Genomic DNA, 20,050 nt, shown 5'->3' with positions numbered 1-20,050 from the left:
TATTATGATTGGGACTGTGTTAAATCTCTAGTTTAATGGGGTGGGGATGCAGGGATGGATCTCTTAACAGTACTGAGTCTTCCAATTCTGAACATGGTATCTCTCTGTTTCTTTAGATTTTCTTTAGTTTCTTTAAGTAATGCTTTATAGTTTCCAGTTATAGGCTTTAGTCCTAAGTGGCTGGTGTATTTCGATGCTTTTTTAAATTGGGATTTTTAAAAGTTGATTATTCATTTTGCTCACCATTTCTGTGACTCCCTTCTTGCTGCTCTGCCGGCCCTGGGTTCTAACCACTTACACCTTGGGCTAGCAAGGCTGCTGCTTTCTGCCTGTGCCCCTCCCAGACTGGATAGTATCCTCCAAAGAAAAGCCAGGCACTCCCACTCATTCATCACAGTCCATGTCACAAGAGCTGATGTCCTTCTTAGTCTCTGCTTGCTGTAGACACTCTTCAGTCCTTAGAGATGGCTTTAAAATTTTGTCCTGGTTTTATCATTGTTACCTGCAAGAAGATGAGTCCAACCAAGCTATTTCACTGTTTTTGAAATCTCTGTGCTATTTTATGAACAAATCTGTGTCCTCTGAAAATGGAAGAGGCCTGGGTAGCTGAGAGCTCCTTTCAAGGCACTAACAGCCAGACAGCAACATAGCAAATATCAGGAATAGCAAGCCCTGGTGCCACTCTAGCAGGGCCCAACCACTCACCAGTACCCAGCTAGATGTCCTTGGACAACACTGATGCTCTCTGGAATCCGTTTTTGTTTCTTTATTTCTTTATTTTTTGTTTTTAAATCTAGAACATGGGGAAAATGGCAGTATTTGGAATGGTTTTGTGAGAATTAAATTAATTAGAACTCTTTAGACTATCACTTGACTCAAGGTAAACACTAAAAACACAAACAAATAAAACATTGTTTTAACAACAACCTTTTGCAAAGTCTGGTGCTTCATAAACTAGATTGGGAAAACAAAATTTTGGAGCCTCCTGTTTTACTCCTCTTTTTTTTTTCTTTTTCCTTCCCTAGGAGGTGGTGGCACGGCCAAAGGTCAAAGTGGTGAGGCTGAGGGCCCATTGCAGAGTCAGCTAGTGATTAGGAAATTGGCTCCACACAGGGGGCTGAGCAAAGAAGAAATCTATGAGGATGCTGGGAAACTTTTACTGGTGGAAGGAGTACACAGACTATTGAGAGGGGAAGGCTATAGAGGACCCCATATAAGGAACTGGAATTAGAAATAGTGTTTGACTCATAGTTTAAGACAAAGAGAGAGAAAGAGACTGAGCTTTGTTTACGAAAGGGCTTAGGGGCAAGGACATTCCCTAGTGATTTGCAAACCAACCACCCAAGTCTTAGTTTACAGATAAATACCCTTCTTCACTGAAAGTTATCTAAGGTTCCTTGGAGAAATGGGTGATTCCAGAGCTGGGGCAGAAGAAAAGAGAAAAGTACAAGATGAGCCTGAAACATCATTTTTGTGCCAGGAAAAGAGAAAATGTTTAGAGGATGTTGGGAATATATGACAATGAGACAGAATGAGCTTGAAGGGACACAGAATGGCCAAATCTGGGAAAACCTAAGTATTAACATATAATGATAGGAATTACATCCAATGGAAAAAATATACTCTGAATAGATAAATAAACGGGGGAGAAGAGAATGCTTCTCTTCTTAGTAGAAGGCCAATTAGTAAATGTAATGAAAAGGATGGAAATACAAATCACCATTTGGCAACAAGCTCAGTGTTGGTTAATCAGTGCACGGTTCATCAAAGGATGATGAAGTTGGAGAGTGGAGGTCTGATGGTGGGCAGAGGATTGACAGTCTCAGGGCATTGCTCCTCAGATGTCAACCAAATACAAAAGAAAACCTGGCAGGCATGAAAGGCCCAGTTGTCCAGGTTAGCATCTCCCAGTTTAGGACAGACAGCTCTGGTGCGCTTCCTGCCTCCATGTGACAAGAAAAGTACAGCTTCACTTCTGAGATGTTCCTGCCAAGAGTTTGAGGCCCAAGTCTGGTGATGAGACCCAGAGTGAGGGGTCTCCCCAGAGTTCCTGTGGAACAAAGGATTGAGGATCTCTTCCACATTGGAGAAAACAGAAGAAATATGACAGCAATGTATGCTCCTGGACTGAGGGACATGGACATGGCTGGGTCAGTCAGATGGAGTTTGTGGGTTGCACAGTGATATCAGGGATATGGGCTGAATGATGGTGTCAGAGGTGTGAGTTGTGTGGTGGTATCAGAATAACACTGACTTCCCAATTTACATGGCTGTAGTGGAACTTGGCAGGAGAGTGCCCTTGTTTGGGGAAAATAAACACTGGAGCATTTTAATAATGGGCAGCATTGCCACAACTCGCCCTCAAATAGTTTTAAAAAAAGATGAAGGGCATGCTTGAATGAATGTGCTTAAGAAGAAAAAGAGCTAGTAAATAAAGCAGAAGACATTGAAAAACTGTGGAACCAGAGTGAAGGTGACTTGAATTCTTAGAACTGCTTTTTCAAACTTTTTGTTAAATTTGAAATAATTACAAAATAAAAAGAGAGGAGAGACTCCTATAGGACCTAGGACATGTGAAAAAAAAATACTATATCAAGGGGATAAATAAAACTTCTGTCAGGCCAGACAGAGCCTTGCTGCTTTCCAAGGTATCTGAGAGGGGTTGGACAGAGTCCAGCTCTCCGTTTCATGGTTGGTGAAACTTTCTAGGACCTGCCCTGGGCAATAAATTTCCAGGTTTCTTTCTTGGAAGTGAAAGATTCTGTAGAGAAGATAGTGGGGTAACTCTAGATCCTTGGAGTGGAAATTCATAACTCCTTGCTTAACAGATGCTCATAGAAAGATAGATTTCAGCCCCAGGAAAGGAAGAACTTGGGATTTCTCTAAGCTCAAACACACTCTCTGGGAGGCTGTCCAGTGCTGGGAAGATTCTTATCAGGGACAAACCTGATGCTCCAGGGAAACTACCAACATGACTACCACTAGTCACTGAGGTTGTATGGTGAAGAATCTGGCTATTCTATGACCTTCGTTCTGGGGAAGGAGCCTCTAGACCTTTGGAATTCCCAAGTGATAGGATTGCCTTTGAAATTCATGATGGGTACCTGGACCACACTTGAATCTATGCTAATGAACGGAGAGGGACCCTAGATGACTTCAGGATGGGTCCTGGTCAACCATGTTTCAGGCTTTCAAGTTGGAAAGACCAACTCTGTGATTAGAGTGTTGGAGCTTTGAGCCACATGATGGCCTTACCTTGAAGGAGGGAAGAAAGCTGGAGATTAAGTTCAGTGTGGCCAATGATTCAATCAACCATCTAAACAGGCCCCCATAATAAACACTGAGAAAACCCTGGAAACTTGTGGGCTCAGGTGAGCTTCCTGATTGGTGATGCATCCTAAGGACATGGAAACTTCATATTTGGGATCCTCTTGGACTTTGTGTTATGCATTTCTTCCTTTGACTGGTCAAAACTAAAATCATTCATGTGTATGGCACTTTTCTGAGTTCTATGAGTTGGTTTCGTGAAACTTAAGCAAATAGAGGGAACTCCCACATCCATAGTCAGTTGATCAAAAGTGTTGGTGGTCTGAGAATGCTGGAGCCTGCATCTCGGGTCTGAGGGGAGGGGTGTCCTGTGGACTATGCCCCCAACCTGTGAAGACTATATGGACTGCAGAATTTACATTATAAATGGGCTGATCCATTAGGCATAGCAGGGAGAAAAAAGAAGATTGATGACCACAAGTGACACAAAAAGAACAGTAACTTTGGAGTTTCTCAAACCAGTGATTTGCAAGGTGTGAATCCAATTCTGACACACTTTTAGCAAGATAGGACAGTCCTCTCCCAGTTGTTCTCTATTGAGCTGCAGAAAGTGTCTTCCTTCAAACCATCAGCAAATATCGACCCCATTCACACCGTGCAGAGCAAATTAGGGGCTCCATTATTGGCATGCAGAGCCCTCAGCTGTGGAGGAACTTAGATTTTGTAGGTAGAAGAAAGTGGTTGAGTTTCAGGGAGGAGTCAGAGAAGTACAAGCTCAGGGCCTTGGGGCCACCCTCCCTGTGTTGGCTCCCATAGTGGTCCTGTCTTCTGTGCTCCCTGCTGCTCTCTGGTACCTGCACAGCTTCTCAAATGGTGGAAGCAGCAACATGGGTGCTCTACCCACTGTCCTCACCTGTCACTAATGAGTCAATATTTCTTTCTCTATTCATAAATCACTCCTTTAAAATTATAGTACAAGATGCATACTACTCACTCAATTGCCATATGAAACATGAATTTTTTTAATGGTCTTAGTTTTCTCAGTTGCTCTTTGGATAAGCCCAGGATTTGTTTTCTGCAAGAAGGCCTTGTTTGCCCTGGATGAAGCTTCCAGGCACTCAGCCTGCCCTTGGTGCACAGCCTGGATGTGAGAAGCCTTCTGGCGCTTTTTTGCAAACATTGGCATTTCCAGGGCTTCTCTTTCTATTTGGCTAATGATGATTTATTTTCTTTACCAAATAGTGTGAAGACCTCCTCCAGAAGACTTCTCCTATCTCCCCATTCTCTGGCTTTTCCTCTTGTAAGTCATAAACAAAGAAAGAATATGACTGGGTGTCTTGTCTCTAAGAGCAGGAAAACTTACAGTCATGCACTACATAGTCAATAATGGACCACACATAGGATAGCAGTCACTCTGATTATAGCATCTAGTGACATCAGATGTGTGTGTAAGTGTGCTTTACAGGGTTCACATGAGGATGAAATCACCTCGAGATGTATTTCTCCTGTCATTGAGTGACACTCGACTATGCTCCCAAACATAAAAGACATCCAAGCACTTATCTTCTCCATTTACTTTCTCTGTCTTTAACCACATCAATCACACTGAGGTACTTCCCCTGTAATCTCTGTGGTCTATTTTCTCAGGCTCATCTGTTTTTAGGCAACACCTAATCTTTTTGTTTTCCTTGAGCTTATTAGACATACTGTATGTCTGTGGCTGGATTTTTCAAAACAATGTGATAAATGTGGTCCCCATCATCCTCCACTCTTTTGCAAAAAATGGTCCTTGCCTAAGGTCACATCCCTGATGAGGGATGGCTCACATACAGTGATTGGTCAATAGATAGTCATCAAGGCCTGTCCTTTCATCCTGATTGGGTCAATGTCACTGAGCTGCCCTAGCTCCAGAGATCCAGAGTTCCATGTGGAATGGACTGTGTCACAGCCGAGCTTTTCCCCAGCCGATCCTGCATCTCCTGTTCCAGGTGCATCTTGTGAGAGTCCTCGTCCACACTTCTTCCACCCAGGCCTCCAAGCTGGGTCTGCCTCCTGGGAGTCCCACTGGGACTCTGGCTTGTAGACTATGTTCTGGGCTTGATTCAGTTCACCCTCCTTACTCATTGCCCTACCAAGACTAAATGATCCTCTTTTTAAAGATAACAGAATTCAACCTTTAATGAATAAGATCTACTTAAGCCTTGGTTCAAGAGAGTCTTGCTTCAACTTTGTCCAAAAAGGTGTCACTCTAAGATTGAGAACAAATTTAAATCAAGTAACTTCAGTTGAAAATTCCCATTGGTTCCTTGTTTTCTATATGAAAAGAGAATAAGAACCAAACTTTCTTTAGCATTAGGATTAAAAGGCCCTTTGGAATGTCCCTCCATATGTTCTTCCCAGTGCTGTCTTCCCCTCTTGACCCACAAATTGCCTAGCCCCAGGGCTGGTCTTTCCACCCTCACCACAGCATGCCATTGCTTTTCTCTGTGCTTGACTACATCTTCTTCCTGCCTGGCTCCCTCTGTCTCTTGACTTCTCCTGGAGATCTCCCAGTCATCACAGGTATCCTTTAAGGACCCAGTCCACACTTAAGTCCTCTGGAAATCCCTTCCTGACTGCCCTTGACAGAGCTCTTGTTTTATCACTGAGATAACAAAGGACTTTGCTTATGAATCCAGCAAGAAACTGTTATGGATTGAGTTTGTTCCCGCAAAAAGACACATTAGAGTCCTAAACTCTAGTTCTTAGAATGTGACCTTATCTGGAAATAGGGTCTTTGCAGACTACTCAAGCTCAAATGAAAACTTTAGGATGGGCTCTAATCCAATATGGTCAGTATCCTCCAAAAGGGAGAAATTTGGAAACGTAGAGAGAAACACACGCCGTGGAAGTGCCAGGTGAAGATGTGGGATTTGAGTGACACATCTGCAAACCAAGGAACACCAAAGCATGCTGGAAAGTCATCAGATGCTGAGAGGCAAGAGAGGGTTCCCTTAAGGTTTTAGAGGGAGCGTGGCCCTGCTGAGGTCTTGCTCTTGGCTTTCCTGCCTCCAGAAATGTGAGATGATCCATTTTCATTGTTTTAAACCACCCTTTTGGTGAGACTTTGTTATAGCAGCCCTGGGAAACTAATGAAGACATTTTTCAATATGAACTAAAACCACAGTCTAGGTCTGATCTTTGATAAGACAAACACCAACTATCATTTTAGTTCTAATTGGTAAATGGTTATGAGAATTTTAAGAAATTTTGTTACCTATATTAACAGTGATCTTCCAGTGATACCTTTCCAAGTGATGACAATAAAGATTTAAATATATTTCCAATTATTTTTAGATGTCAGACTAACATTTTCTGGAGTGTGACACTGAACTAAGACTGGCCGGCCTTATGTGGATCACAGATACATAAAGAGCTTAGTGTAGTGGTTGGCATACAGTAGGTGCTTGACCTGGCCCAAAGGTCAAGTCAACCTGAAGAGCTGAACTGATTGGCTCAGGAAGTCTGAGACCAGGGGATGGAGCATCTCTCCAATGGCTCAGGCTTTGCCTGAGTGAGTGGGAGCTGGTGCCTAGGCAGAAACCCAGTAGGTAGGGGCCAAAGGAAGGGGCCAGAGCTGTGGGCCCAGAGCTGTGGGATGCAGTCACTCAATACCTGCAAGCTCCAAGGAAGGGGTGCAGTGTTGAAGAAAACAGTCTTTAGAAAGGGACCTGAGTGGGGCTGGGGTTCTGGCTCCAGAGGTAGAGTGCTCACCTAGCATGAGTGAGGCATTGGGTTCAATCCTAAGCACCACATAAAGTAAAATAAAACATTGTGTCCACCTATAACTAAAAAATAAATATTAAAAAGAAAGAAAAGGACCCGAGGCTGTTTGCGAGCTGAAGCCAGTACCAGCAGAGGTGGGTGAAGGGTGGTAAATGATAAATGATCCTTTGGGACAATCAGGCCATGGTCACAGCTGATGCAGCCATGCCACCTGGATGAAAGAAAGAATGAAAAAAAAAATCTTTCTTCTGCTCAGATCAAGAGCCATGAAGGGCCTCAGCCCCAGCACCCCACTCAGCCCAGCAGCAGCTTCCCTTTTCCCTTCTGTAGTGAGATCAGAAGTAGGCACAAGGAAGCCATGAAGAAGGAACAAGAGCTTCTCTGTGGCTGACTTACAGTGCATGAGAGGTGCCCCCCCCCCAAAAAAAAACACTCTGTTAAAGGTAAAACCATTCTATCTATAATCAGATTTGCTAATATACCACCAGTTTGGGCCTTTTGCTAAGTTTTGGAGGAATGATGGATAATGATGGATAATAAAGATTAGAAAGAAAAGTACCAGGTGGTGTATTTCTTCAAAAATTTCTGCCTGTTAAAGTAATGACTTTCCAATTCACTATGAAGTAAACATGTAGCATGTGCCTCAGCAAGAGGGGTGGGTGACGTGGGTTACTTCAGGGTCCAGGTAAAGCAGGTTTTTCTCATGTCCAGTGATGGGTCCCAGGCACCCATTTTACTATAATGCTCCACAATTGTCATCAACGAGTATCAACAGGCACCACTAACATTTGAGGCAAGAAGTTTCTTTGTCATGTGGGTCTGTTCTACACCAATAGCTACAGCCCACTGACAGCCACGCCCCAGACCCCAATTGTGGTGACAGTGACGACAATGTGGATTTGTGGCCATTCTCTTTGGGCTTTATAACTGGAACCCATTGGTCCATCCATCATTAAATAAGGACCATTAATTAATTCAGCAAATTGGGGAAATGAAGGAAGTAAGAGAGAGGGGAACAGAGCTGCTTTTTTGTAGAAGAGCCTTCCAGACAAATGGTCTAGAAATTATGGAGGGCCCTGGGTGGGAGGATGTGAGGATTCAGTGTGCTTGGTGCCACAGGAGCTGGGGTGGAGACAGCATGGAGGGAACTGATAGGAGGAAAGGTCAGGGAGGCTCTGCCAGGTGTCAGCAAATGTTTTCTGTAAAGGGTCAGGTAGAAGATATCTGAGGCTTTGTGGACCATAGGATATCTGTTGCAAATTCCCAACGCTGTTACTGTAGCTCAAAAGAGCTATAGATAATACATGAGTGTGGTTGTGGTTCAATAAAACTGTATTTACAAAAATGAGAGCAACCAGCTGTATTTGGCCTGAAAACAATAATTGCTTGTAAACCCTGTTGTGAACCAAGGTGAGACTGTAGATTTTAAGTGAGATAAGGAGCCACTGGAGAGTTTAAAGCAGAGCAATGATATGATCTAAGCTATGCCTTAAACATGTCCCTCTAATTGACCTGTGTTTTAAAAATTCACCATAGCTGCTGCCTATAGGGTGGAGCATGTGGGTCTAAGGGCAGAGCAGTTAGCAGGCAAATGAGTTATTCCAGACAAGAGATGCTGATGGCTTGGACCAAGAAAGAGGCAATGGATTGTCGAAGGGAGTCAGAATCTGGGTGTTTGTGATGGTGGAGCCTGACAGGACTTCCTAGTGGACTGAATAGAGTCTGAGAGAATGAATGAAGTCATGACAGCTCTAAGGCCTGAGACATGGTTGGCAAAGAGTGGAGCACCAGGTAATGAAAAAGACTGAGGAGAAGACTGGTGGTGATGTTTGATTCTGCACATATGGTCAGTGGAGATGGCAACCTGGCAGGTGGGGAAGAGACTGGGAGTCATGGGAGACTGAAGTTAGAAGTACACATATGGCACCACTAAGGTTAGAATCATAGGTAGGGGAACTGGAGGAGATCACCTGAAGAGTGACAAGGCAACACCCTAGGGGGTCACATGCTTGGCAACATCACAGGAAGCCTCACATTAGGGCACACAACCTGCAGGTGGCCAGCAGCTGAGAATTCTGGGAAGTGGAGAGGAGGGGTAGACTTGTGTCAGCCATGTTCAAAGGTCAGTTCCAACGCCAGTTGTGTGTCTGGGTGGAGTGTGTGCAGAAAGCTCACACTTAGGTCTGTACATCTGTATGTCCTGGTCTGTGCTAGCCTACATACAGAAACCAGTGACAAACACAGTGATACTGAGAGACAGCTATCAAAAGTAGAAGAATGGGGTCCCCCAAAGTATGCCTATGTCCTAACCTCCAGAACCTCAAGGTGACCTCATTTGGAAATGGGTCTATATAGATGTAACTGAGTTAAGAATTTCAAGATGAGGTCATTCTGGACTGTGGTCATTCTGGCTCATAACCTGTATGGCAATGTTCATATAAAAGACACACAAAGACAAGGAGGGTGTGTGGAGACAGAGGCAGAGACTGGAGCAATGCTGTCATTAGCCAAGGAACACCTGAACTATCAGAAGCTGAAGAGTCAGAGAAGGATCTGTCCTAGAGCCCTCAGAGAGACCAAGGCCCCACTGACACCTTGATTTGGGACTTCCAGCCTCCAGAACTGCAAAGGAACCATCCCTATGTTTTTGAAGCCCCAGGTTTGTAGTAATATATTATGACTGAAATAGGAAACAGATTCAAAGGCCATCTGAGTTCCATGTCCTCAACACATAAGGCATAATTTTCAAAAAAGTGATAGAAGAACAAAATAATAAAAGTTAGCATAACTTCTCACTCTGAAAACATTCAGTTTGAGGTGATAAAAGCCTCTAACAAGGACATTTAGCAAAGCAACCACCAGGTTAAAAATAAAAAGATACACACCTGACTGCTAATTTGTCGTTGTCATGAATCTAAGCATACAGATAAACAAAGGGGCTCAGAACTCTGCATGTTTGCCTTGCGCTTGCCTCAGTAGGTGTCTGTGTGGGTGGGTGGCCAGGAGCACTCACAGGAAATGGGGAGGGTGCAGAAAGGAGGAGGCCTGTGAGTGTGCCTCTTCTATATTATTCTGAGTGTCTGTGTGGTACCAGCTTGTGGCTTCCTGGCTGAGCCTTTCCTCTCCTATGCCAGTGACGTTCTCATGCACGGGAAGCTGGCCTTCTATAATTTCATCTATTCTTATTAGGGTAGGTTTTCTTTTAGTACAGGTAGCCCTCCCCTCCTTTCCTCTTGTACCCTAACCTTGCATCCCAAACTTGAGGCTGTGCCCTAGCTGCATCTGAATGAGGGCAGCAGGAATGCTCTGGAAACCAAGAACCTGGACCAATGGTCTGAAGGCCAGACTGCTCCTCCAAACTCAGGGAGCTGCTTGCCAGGTGTCTCTGTCCCTTGGGCTGCTGAAACAACATACCACAGACAGAGCAGCCTAAACAAAACTTCTTATAGTTCTGGAGGCTGAGAAGTCTAAGATCAAGGTGCCAGTTCTTTGTGAGGGTCCACTTCCTGGCTTACAGACAGCTGCCTTCTTGCTGTGTCTCCCATGGCTAAGACAGAGTGTGCTCTGGCCTCTCTTCATCTTATAAGGGCACTAATCCTATAATGGGGGCCCCACCCTCAAGGTCTTATTTAAATCTAATTACCTCCTATCTTAGTCTGTTTCTGTTGTTATAACAAAATACATTAAGAGGGATAATTATAAACAACAGAGAATTACTGCTCACAGACCCTGAGGATGTGAAGTCCAAGATCAAGGTACCACCAGATTCACTGTCTTTCCAAGATGGTGCCTTCTTGCTGCATCCTCACACGGCAGAGAATTGAAGAGGGTGCTTCCTTCAACCTCTTTGTAAGGGCAATAATCTCATTCATGGGGCCACAGCTTTTGATGCTGTCACACTCAGTATTAGGTCCAATTTAGCCTTTTGACCAAGTAGCTCCCAAAGACCCCTCCTCCAAAATGCCACCACATCAGGGGCCAGGACTGTACCATGTAAATTGGGGAGGAGCAAAAAACATCCAGTCCATAGCACACTGTGCCACATCAGGTGAGTGGTTAAAGCTTGAAGCTAAGTTGGATGGGAATTTGATGGTGTCACACAAGCATAGGGCACACTTGGAAACTGGACTCTGCCCTCATCCCGTTCCAGGGAAGCCACACCCAGAGACCACACCTGCAATGCAGAGACTCTGCTGTGGGTGGTCGGAATGCATCTGGAAGGACAGGAAGGACACAAAATGGCTTTAGTTCCTGTCCCTCCTGGGGATGCAAATATGAATTCCCAGTGCAGTGACACTTCAGGAAAAAAATGAAGATGTATCTCAAATGTGGCTTTTCAGCCTAGTGGAGGCTGGCTGAGAGATAGGTTAGGAGTGAGGGTCCTGCTGGCAATTCTGCATTGCACCATATCATGGACGAATGCCCATTTTTTCTTACTACCCTCCTGAGAGAGAAAAACAGATGGTCTGATAATAGGGATGCACACACACAGAGAGTGGGTCTGCTGGTGACAGCCAGAGAGAGAAGACACCACAAAACAGGCAATCAGTGTGCCAGGCACGGGGAGGACAGAACATGGCACTTAGAAGCAGGTGACCAAACAATTCAACCTCACATGCATCATACTTTGGGGCTTGGCAGGGACATTCCTAATGGTTATCTCTGGACATTATGTGTAAGCTGGAACTGAGACAAACCAGGACATATAGTAAGCCCTCCCACCCAAAAGAGAATGGGAAGAAAAGGAGAGGGAGAAGGAGAGAGAGAGGATGGGGGCTGCATGCACGTAATCGCGATCATGAAGGAGACACCCCGTGTTGGCACGTCTGGGTGATGCTCTGCAAGTTGTTTTCAGAATGCCATTTTAGCCTCTTTCCCAGACAAGCAAATTAGCACATTAGGAGAAAATAGAATGATATAAGCCTCTGCTTGCTACAGAGATTCCAAGCTCCCAAACAAACACAATTTCCTTTGAATAGCAAACCAAAGGGAAGTGTAAAATCAAGAAGAGCCAAGTATGGTTTTCATTTGTCACATTGCTGAGTCTCTCCAGCACCTACCTGATTTCTGAGGGGTCCTAGGAACCAAATCCAGGGAGTACTTTTGTGGTTTTGAACGTGGCAAGCATCATGAGTCTATTGTATTTGCATAGAAGTAAGTTGGGAATAAAGATAACTCTACGAAGTCAGCAAGTACGCCTGGAGTAACCATGTTTTGGAAACATGCCCCGGCAGGGACTGTGCCAGGGTGAATCTCCATTGCTTCTATTTGATCAGATGCAGCCAAGTGGGGGGTGTTGGAATTTCAGGAGTGTTCTTATGGAAGGACATGTGCTTGGCAAATCTGGAAGTGCTGGCAGCATTTTGAGTACTCGGAGGATGGTGAAAGAAGATATGGAGCTGGATATGAAAAATTGGTTGAAGTCAAAGCCAAGTTAGGGAAAGGAGGCTGTCAGGAAGTAGATAGAGGGAGGTATTTCTCCAGGAGAATCTCAGTCAAGGATGCCAGGCCTGGGTTCCCTATTGGACACTCCCTACTGGACACCTCTAGTGGGCTCTGAATAGCAAAGCTAGTCCTTGATGTTCAGACCCAACTCTTCTGTGTTATTTGTTCTCCTAAGCCTTGTTTCTTCCTGTCAGAGCTTTTGCCTCAGTTTGTAATCATTTGTTCTTTGGTTTAAGTCAATTTTGGTCTCACCCTTGGCCAGGAAACCCAGTGAAAGCAGAGAGTATACCTGTGTTTTGGGGTACTTTGCTGCCCCAGGCCATGGCCAGCGCGGTGCCAGGCATGGGCACCAACTCTGTTTGTGGAATGGAAGATGGAATTATTTAAGACTCTTTCCAGTGACCTCATCCACAGCCATGGTTTCAATCACCACCTTGAGGCTGGCCACACTCGACTGTCTGTGCCCACACTAGTTCTCCCCTCCAGAACATGCACCAACGGTTACTCAACATTTCCATGTGAAAGTGTTAAAGCACCTCAATCGCACTGAAAGATCTTTAACTGCGCTGGGGAACACGTCACTCCCCACCCAGTCTCTCCTCCAGTATTCATCATCTTAGGGAGGGGGCCCTGTCCACCTGAACCAGAGCTGCCACTCTTCACACCTCCCTATCCCTCATTCCTTCACCTCCCATCCATCACCAAAGCCTGTCACTTCCATCTCCTACAGTCTCTGGATATCAATTAAATTACATCAGCATCTTCCCATAAGGGATGGAGTAAAGATCAAAACTATTAACATGTTTTAAGAAGCCAATCTTAAGGAACTCTCAGCCTCCAACCTGCCATGTACCTTTCTACTCAAGGGCTACCACATGTGGTATTGTCTGGGCTGGTGACTTTGTTTCTCTTGCTTTCTCCTCTTTCCTTCACTTCATAGTCAAAACTGTAAAATTCTAGTTATTCTCACCATCTCTACTCAACCATCATTGTACAATGATTCCTGCCCCCATCTCTCCACTGGAACTGCCCAGCAAAGAGTCAACCATGGCACCTGTGGCTGAAGGCAATGACCCTATTTCTGCCCTCCCCTGACTTGACTTCTCTGAGCACTTAACATTGCTAAACACTCCTTCCTTAAAGCCCCTTGGCCTTTGGCCCCTCTGTCTTCTTCTCTCAGTTCTCTTCATTTTTTTTTTGGACTCTTCTTTTCCTTCATTTGCTTCTCTTTCTTCATCAGTCCTCTGGAAATTAACTTCCCAAGGTTTCCCAACTGGAACTCTTGCTCTTGCTCAACTCAACCTCCATGGATGATTCTGCCCTCTTGCTTGGCATCCATCACATGACAATGCCAAATCTTTACCTCCAAGTCCTTTCTTCCTCCTAAGCTCCAGGCCCACATTTCGCTGTGGAGGTGCTTCTAACACACTTCAAACACACCACAAGTAGAGCTAGAATCTCAAGGCCCTTCCTTTCTCTGCTCCTATCTCAATGAATGGTGCCAGCTCCCATTCAGCTGCCCAGGCAAGAGCTTGAGTCATCCTTGTCTCCTTCCTTTCTTTCCCTCCCTACATCCAATTAATCATCAAATTCTGTTGACTCTGCCTCCAGAGACACACTCAGATGGGTTGACTTATCTGTTCCCAGTGACGCTCCCTTAGTTCAGGTCCTCATCAGTTCCCTCCCACACAACAGCCACCACTTCCTAACCCACATCCCATTTGCCAGCTTCTTTCTCTAACCCTTTGTGTTCTGCTGCCAGGGTTTGGGGATAAATGTTCCCTAAATGATTTTTCAGAAGACTAGTGGACCAACTTTTAAAAGAGCATTTCTTTAGGCCAATAAGAAACAGCTAGGTAGAAAATAATACTTGTGTGCCCCTGTCTCAAAGACTCACTGGGCATATTAGCTTATTAAAGGTTCTGAGAAAGCTTGCTATAAAAGAATCTGTTCAGAATTGTTTAACAAATTATCTTCTAAGCTTCCTTGAGATAAGACCCTTTCTCCAGGGCAACCTCATTAACATCTTTCAGAACACCATGTGCTATTTTAAAATACTAATGTGATTGTCTTCTCAGTTTGAAAATAAGAAAGATGAATGGATAAATACCCAAAGAAGACAACTTGAACTTCATTCTCTGGGCATTTAGTGATCCTCGAAGATTTTTGAGCAGGGTAATCACCTAAAACTCATCCATGCAACCAATATTTCCAATTATTTGAGACCCTGTTGTGCACTAGATACATTTTATCTGCCATCTCCAATCCTACAGCAAGGCTGCAGATGGACATGGTCCCCAGGGGGAAGACTGAAGTGCAGATGGGTTAAGCATTTAGACCCAAGGCCACACACCACTAAGGGTAGGACAGCTCATGGCTGGAAGTCCAAGTGGCTTTATGGCCACAGCTGTTTGTAATAATCAGTGACATTAGAAGGTGACCTTTAGCCAGCAGGAGACACTGGAAGCAGAAAAAGTCAAAACGTGGATAGAAACTCCTAGAAGGCAATTCCATCCTTCTGTTGTTGCTGCTGCCTCACCTTTGTCCCCACACTCCTCCAGATGATGCCCCCAGAACTGGTAGCCATTCTTGAGCTTGGGCCTTACTGACCTTTCTATAGGCCTCCTGCTCTTCCTCCCCTTAGACACCCACCAGGCCATCACACAACTCTAAGAAAATCTCTCTCCCCCTTCCTAAAAACTAGGTGCTGTTTCCCAGTGCCTGCCCAACTACAAATTTCTAACCTGATGTTCTAGGCCTCTTTATCTGCCCTCAATTTCTACCTTGGCCTTGACTTGAGATGCTTTTCTAAATAAATCCAATGCTTCCATAAAGCCAGACTACCCACCATCCAGCAGCCTCCCAGCCTCTATCTGTGTTGCTCCCTTCTTACCCCAGAGTCTCTGCTTTAAATCCCACCCATCTTTTAGGGCCCTTCTCACTGTTAACTCAATAAAACCTATCCCAAGCTGAACCAACCAGATGTTCTCTGCTTCTCAGCACAAAAGGTCAATGAGTGCTCCTCAAACTTGAAGATCAGGTTAACTTCTGAAAATTACGATAGTGAGGCTCACAGTGGATGGCATCATCTATGTATGAAAATGACATACCTGAAGGAAGACTCATGAAATGGACAGTTAAGAAGATAGGAAAATGTCCCCTGGAAGAAGGGGGCCAGGGCTTATATTCAGGCACATTTATGATCCCATATCAGAAACCATATGACAAGTAATCAAGGCCCTAATCAAATCAGTTACAGGAAACAGAAGGAGTCAATGGAGCCAGAATCAACAATGGTAACTGGCCAACATAGTGAGCTAATCAATTACACTCTGCTCTGGTGTTCGGAGGCAGATGCATGCTGTAACAGACAGCAAGTGGGATGGTGACATGGCCAAGCTGCCACAGCACCAACCAAAGAAGCCACTCACAGAGTTGAGAGGCATGGGTTTTCAGGACACAGGAAGGGTTGGCAATGCCATGGAGAAGAGCTCAGGCAGCTGCCCCAGAGTTGGTGCCTTTCCTCCAAGTTCCCTGCTTCCTTGTTCAAATCACAAATCCTCCAAGCAGCCTTCTGAGAACCCATTTGACTTTCCCTTCCATTAACAATAAGGAATGTTCTGGGCATAGGAAAGATGCATTCTCACTGAATCCATCTCTTGGGGCCATTAGAGGATTTAATGAGATCATGAGTATAGAAAGACACACCTAACTGTTCCCATGTAGCTATTGTTCAATACATGTAGGTGGTGAAATCAGCCAGTATATTGGAACTCTGCTTTTAATGACAATTTCATTTAGACTTAGTTAAGTTGAACTGAATTCCTGGTATCTAGATGCCTTGATGAGGTGGATACCTGGATCTGTTAACAGATTTTAGGACCCTAAGTAAGAATAAGCCCATTGAGCTGTTGCTCTGGCAAAAGAGCCTGGTGACGCCCATCTAGCCCAGGGCATTTGTAGCTCATTACCATCCTCTAAATGCCCCACCAGCTCCATCCTCTAAATGTCCAGCAGAAATCTTAGATAGCTTTTTTTTGAAAATGTAATCACTTGCATATGCCTCTAATTCCAATTACATTGGAGAGTATTTGAGGGGGCTTTTAAGTCCTTTGCAGAGACTTAAATGTCATAAATACTTAACGAGTTGAAATGAATTGAACAAAGACCAAACAAACAATCAGGGTTTCAAACCAAGGCTGTAGCATCTGTCCCCCAAACCCCTAGGGAAGTGGAGTTGCACACCTGGAGAGGAGTTTGGCCACATCAGCTGAGAACATCTCTCCTGATGCCAACTTCCCTCTGCCAGGCAGTACAGGAGAGCCTGCTGGGATGAAGGAGTGCTGCTCAACTGTCCAGGAAGCAGAGGGTGGAACAGACAAACAGAGTGCACAGGTCTCCAGCTTACCTGGATCTCTGTCTGCACAGTGCATTTGACCAGTTTGAAGTTCTTCCCATTTGCTTTAGAAGCAAACCTTGAGGATGAACACATCTGCCTTTTCCATGTTAACTGGTACCACCACCATGGGCTTTGGGGGACCCTCAGGCCGGCGAATGTGCCCACCTTTACTCAGCTCAGGGGCTTGGACACCCCGGACATCCTCTCAGACAGCAGCTGGGACCAGCACATCTCAGTCCTGTGGAGACAACAGAGAGACAGTACTGAAATGAGTGCCTAGAATCCCTCATGCCTTAGCCCCCCAGGTGCAACTACCAAGCAAATGACCTATTCTCCTCTTCCTGAAAACTCCCCTAAAGGCATCCAGCGTTCTTGGATGTTCTTGGGAAGCTGCAGCAGGTGGAAGCGGGATGCATGAACATTCAGGTATAAAATCTGGACCTGGAGCTTCCAAGCATGCTAGCCCTCTCCTCTGGAAGCCCCCTCTACCTCCCATTTCTCCCCACACAATGGCTCCTAGGCAAGGGGCCCACATACAGCAAATGCAGCTTTGAGAGGAGGCGGCCACAGCCTGGTTCCAAGGCACAGTGGAGCAGAAAAGTGAGAAGTGGGGCAGGAGAAAATAGCAGAAAAGAAACAGGGACAAGGGGGAGAAAGCAGAAAAGAGACAGATTTGGAGAATGAATAGCTCTGAGGGACCTGGAACAGAGAAGGCAAGAGAGGGGATAGATGGTGAACCTGGCTTTTGAATGATGTCCTGACCATCCACAGCCTCAGCTGCTAGCCAGAGCTTTCATGATAGGAAGCCTGGATCCCACAGGGACTCATCAAATAGAGCATACCTCAGCACACGAAGGACAATTCCCACCCTCTCTCCAGTATTATGAAAGTGTATTCTGTAGGGTGGGAGGGGCTGAACTCTAAGATTATTCCAGTTCTCATGATAGCCTAGCTTGATGCAGATCAAGCTATAAGAATCCTATGAATCTGTAGTTCACCCCAAATTTCAGCAAACTGATCCTGTTCTCTGGATCCAATAAGACTTCCAAGGACCTACTTTTTAGAGGTCTAAACAGGGTTGTCCAAAAGAAGTGATGGAAATGCTTTGGATTGATGGTGTCAACTGAAGCTCTATTTTGGTATTACCTGGGAAGTTTTAAAGAATACTAACTCTGGGTCCTGTCTACAAAAGGGCTATTGAGGTCTGAACACTAGTATACTTTAAATTTCTAGGAGTGCCCTAACATTCAGCTCTCATGGTGAAATCTACCCTTACAGAAAAAAGATCTCAAAAGATACTATGATATGGAGGGAAAATTTCTGGACCAGAAGTTGGGGGAAACATGATGGAGTTGGCCATATTAAAAAACAAGTGTGGGGTCAAATATTTAAAAAGTGGAATTACAGCCTATGATTTTAAAATAAAATTAAACATACTATGCTGGGCACTAGTTAAAAAAAAAGATTTAGACAGCAGATTTGAGGAACCATTTATTTTAAAAAGCAAATGTGTACTAGGAAGGTTCAAAGAGGTATTGTAATGATGAGGGGAAAAGCAGAGCTTGTCCCTCAGCTGAGGGGCAGATGGACAAAGGGACACACCAGGCTCAGAGTTCTCAGGGAAGCTACATATACATGTACATCTTTATGTACATATCTATACACCATCCACCCAGCATCATGGAAGTGTCTACTCCATCTTCCCACAAACATCACTGAAAACGTCAAGGTACCAGTGTCTGCTGTGCAGTGGGATGGATCTCAGTTCCCCTTGACCTGCCACAAGGAATCTAGGGGAGGTCATTTGAGAGGTGATCCCAGGGAATACCACTCATAGAGTATGGAATGTGTGAAGGGAAGGCAAGATAGCTACCAAAAAGCTGTCTGTTGAGGGATCACTTGAACAGCTTAATTAATTCTGCTGGGAATCCCGGGCACCTGACAGAATACACCCACCCAGACCATGAGAGACCTGGGACATTTAGACTCTGCTTCGTACAGCCATTGTCCCCAGCATTTCTAGTCAGTTCTATGCAAGGGAGAACAGAGAAATTCTTTAATAAAGATGCAGAGCTGGTGGCTTGACCTTATGGATAGGATCAGTCAGGATCTTTTTTACAAGGGACCCAAGAGAACTCTGTCACCCTCTTTCTGCCACATGTATCAGCAGGAAGAAGGCCCCCATCAGAACCTGAGCATGCTCACACCTGATCTTTGACTTCCAGCCTCCAGTACTGTGGGAAATAAAAGTTTGTTGTTCTAGTCACCCAGTCTATGGTACTTTGTATAATGGCCCAAACTAAGACAGAACTTCTAGGAGTCTAAAATGAAAGCTGACAGCCTGGCTTCCCAATGGCCACTGGGAATGCTGCAATGTCATGCTTGTAAGAATATGCTCTAAAAGCTGGAAAGAAGGGCATTGTATCCATATCTGCTGCTTATACCGCATGCTCCCAGATAGCCTTCATGAAGGGAATTGGTGTTTCTGAAGCTTTGGGAGCCCTAAGAGATGTCACCTCAACCCAGCCAGCATTCTTACCAAAGGGTGATACTCCAGTGAGCACACACAAGACACTTCAGTGACTTCCTAAAATATCCTGGTAAGAATATGAGAGAGAATGTTTTAGGAATAAAATGTCTATATAATTCAGAGATCTCATTGGTAGGATCTGGGGAAACTCCATCTTCAGTGTTATATGTATCTACTGGCAGGTGGAGTGTGGAAGCACAGTGGTATGGGACAGTTAGAAGTCCATGCCTGTGACAGGGACAGGGCAAAGTCTGAGGGGATGATATTAGAATCTACATGTGCTTCGGTGCCTAAGCTGCTACAGCTGATGGTACAAAAGCAGATAGTGCTTTTAAACTCAAGAGAAAACAGGACCCAAGAATGTGGAGCAACAGGAACTCCCCTTTACTGCTGGTGGGAATGCAGCATGATGCTGCCATTTTGGAAAACAGCCTCACAGTTTCCTACAAAAGTAGACATGCTCTTATGATAAGATCTAGCAATCACACCACTTAGTATTTACACAAAGGGACTGAAAACACGTGTCCATACAAAAATGTACACAGGGATAATTGTAATAGTATTACTCATAATTGCCAAAAGGTGGAAGTAACCAAGATGCCCTTCAGTAGGTGAATGAATAAACAAACTGGTACATCCATACA

The 20,050-nt window shown here is 44.7% G+C and overlaps 1 pseudogene; it reads right to left on the bottom strand.

Moving 5' to 3' along the window:
- The window catches only part of LOC143387249 (protein-tyrosine kinase 2-beta-like), a 41,602-nt pseudogene extending 24,525 nt beyond the window's left edge, over window positions 1-17,077 (bottom strand).
- Between the last annotated feature and the right edge of the window lie 2,973 nt (window positions 17,078-20,050).

The sequence above is a fragment of the Callospermophilus lateralis genome, unplaced genomic scaffold (genome assembly GCF_048772815.1).
Source record: "Callospermophilus lateralis isolate mCalLat2 unplaced genomic scaffold, mCalLat2.hap1 Scaffold_784, whole genome shotgun sequence".
Lineage (NCBI taxonomy): Eukaryota > Metazoa > Chordata > Mammalia > Rodentia > Sciuridae > Callospermophilus > Callospermophilus lateralis.
Note: the sequence above shows the minus strand (reverse complement) of the source record. Positions and strands in the feature narration are given on the sequence as shown.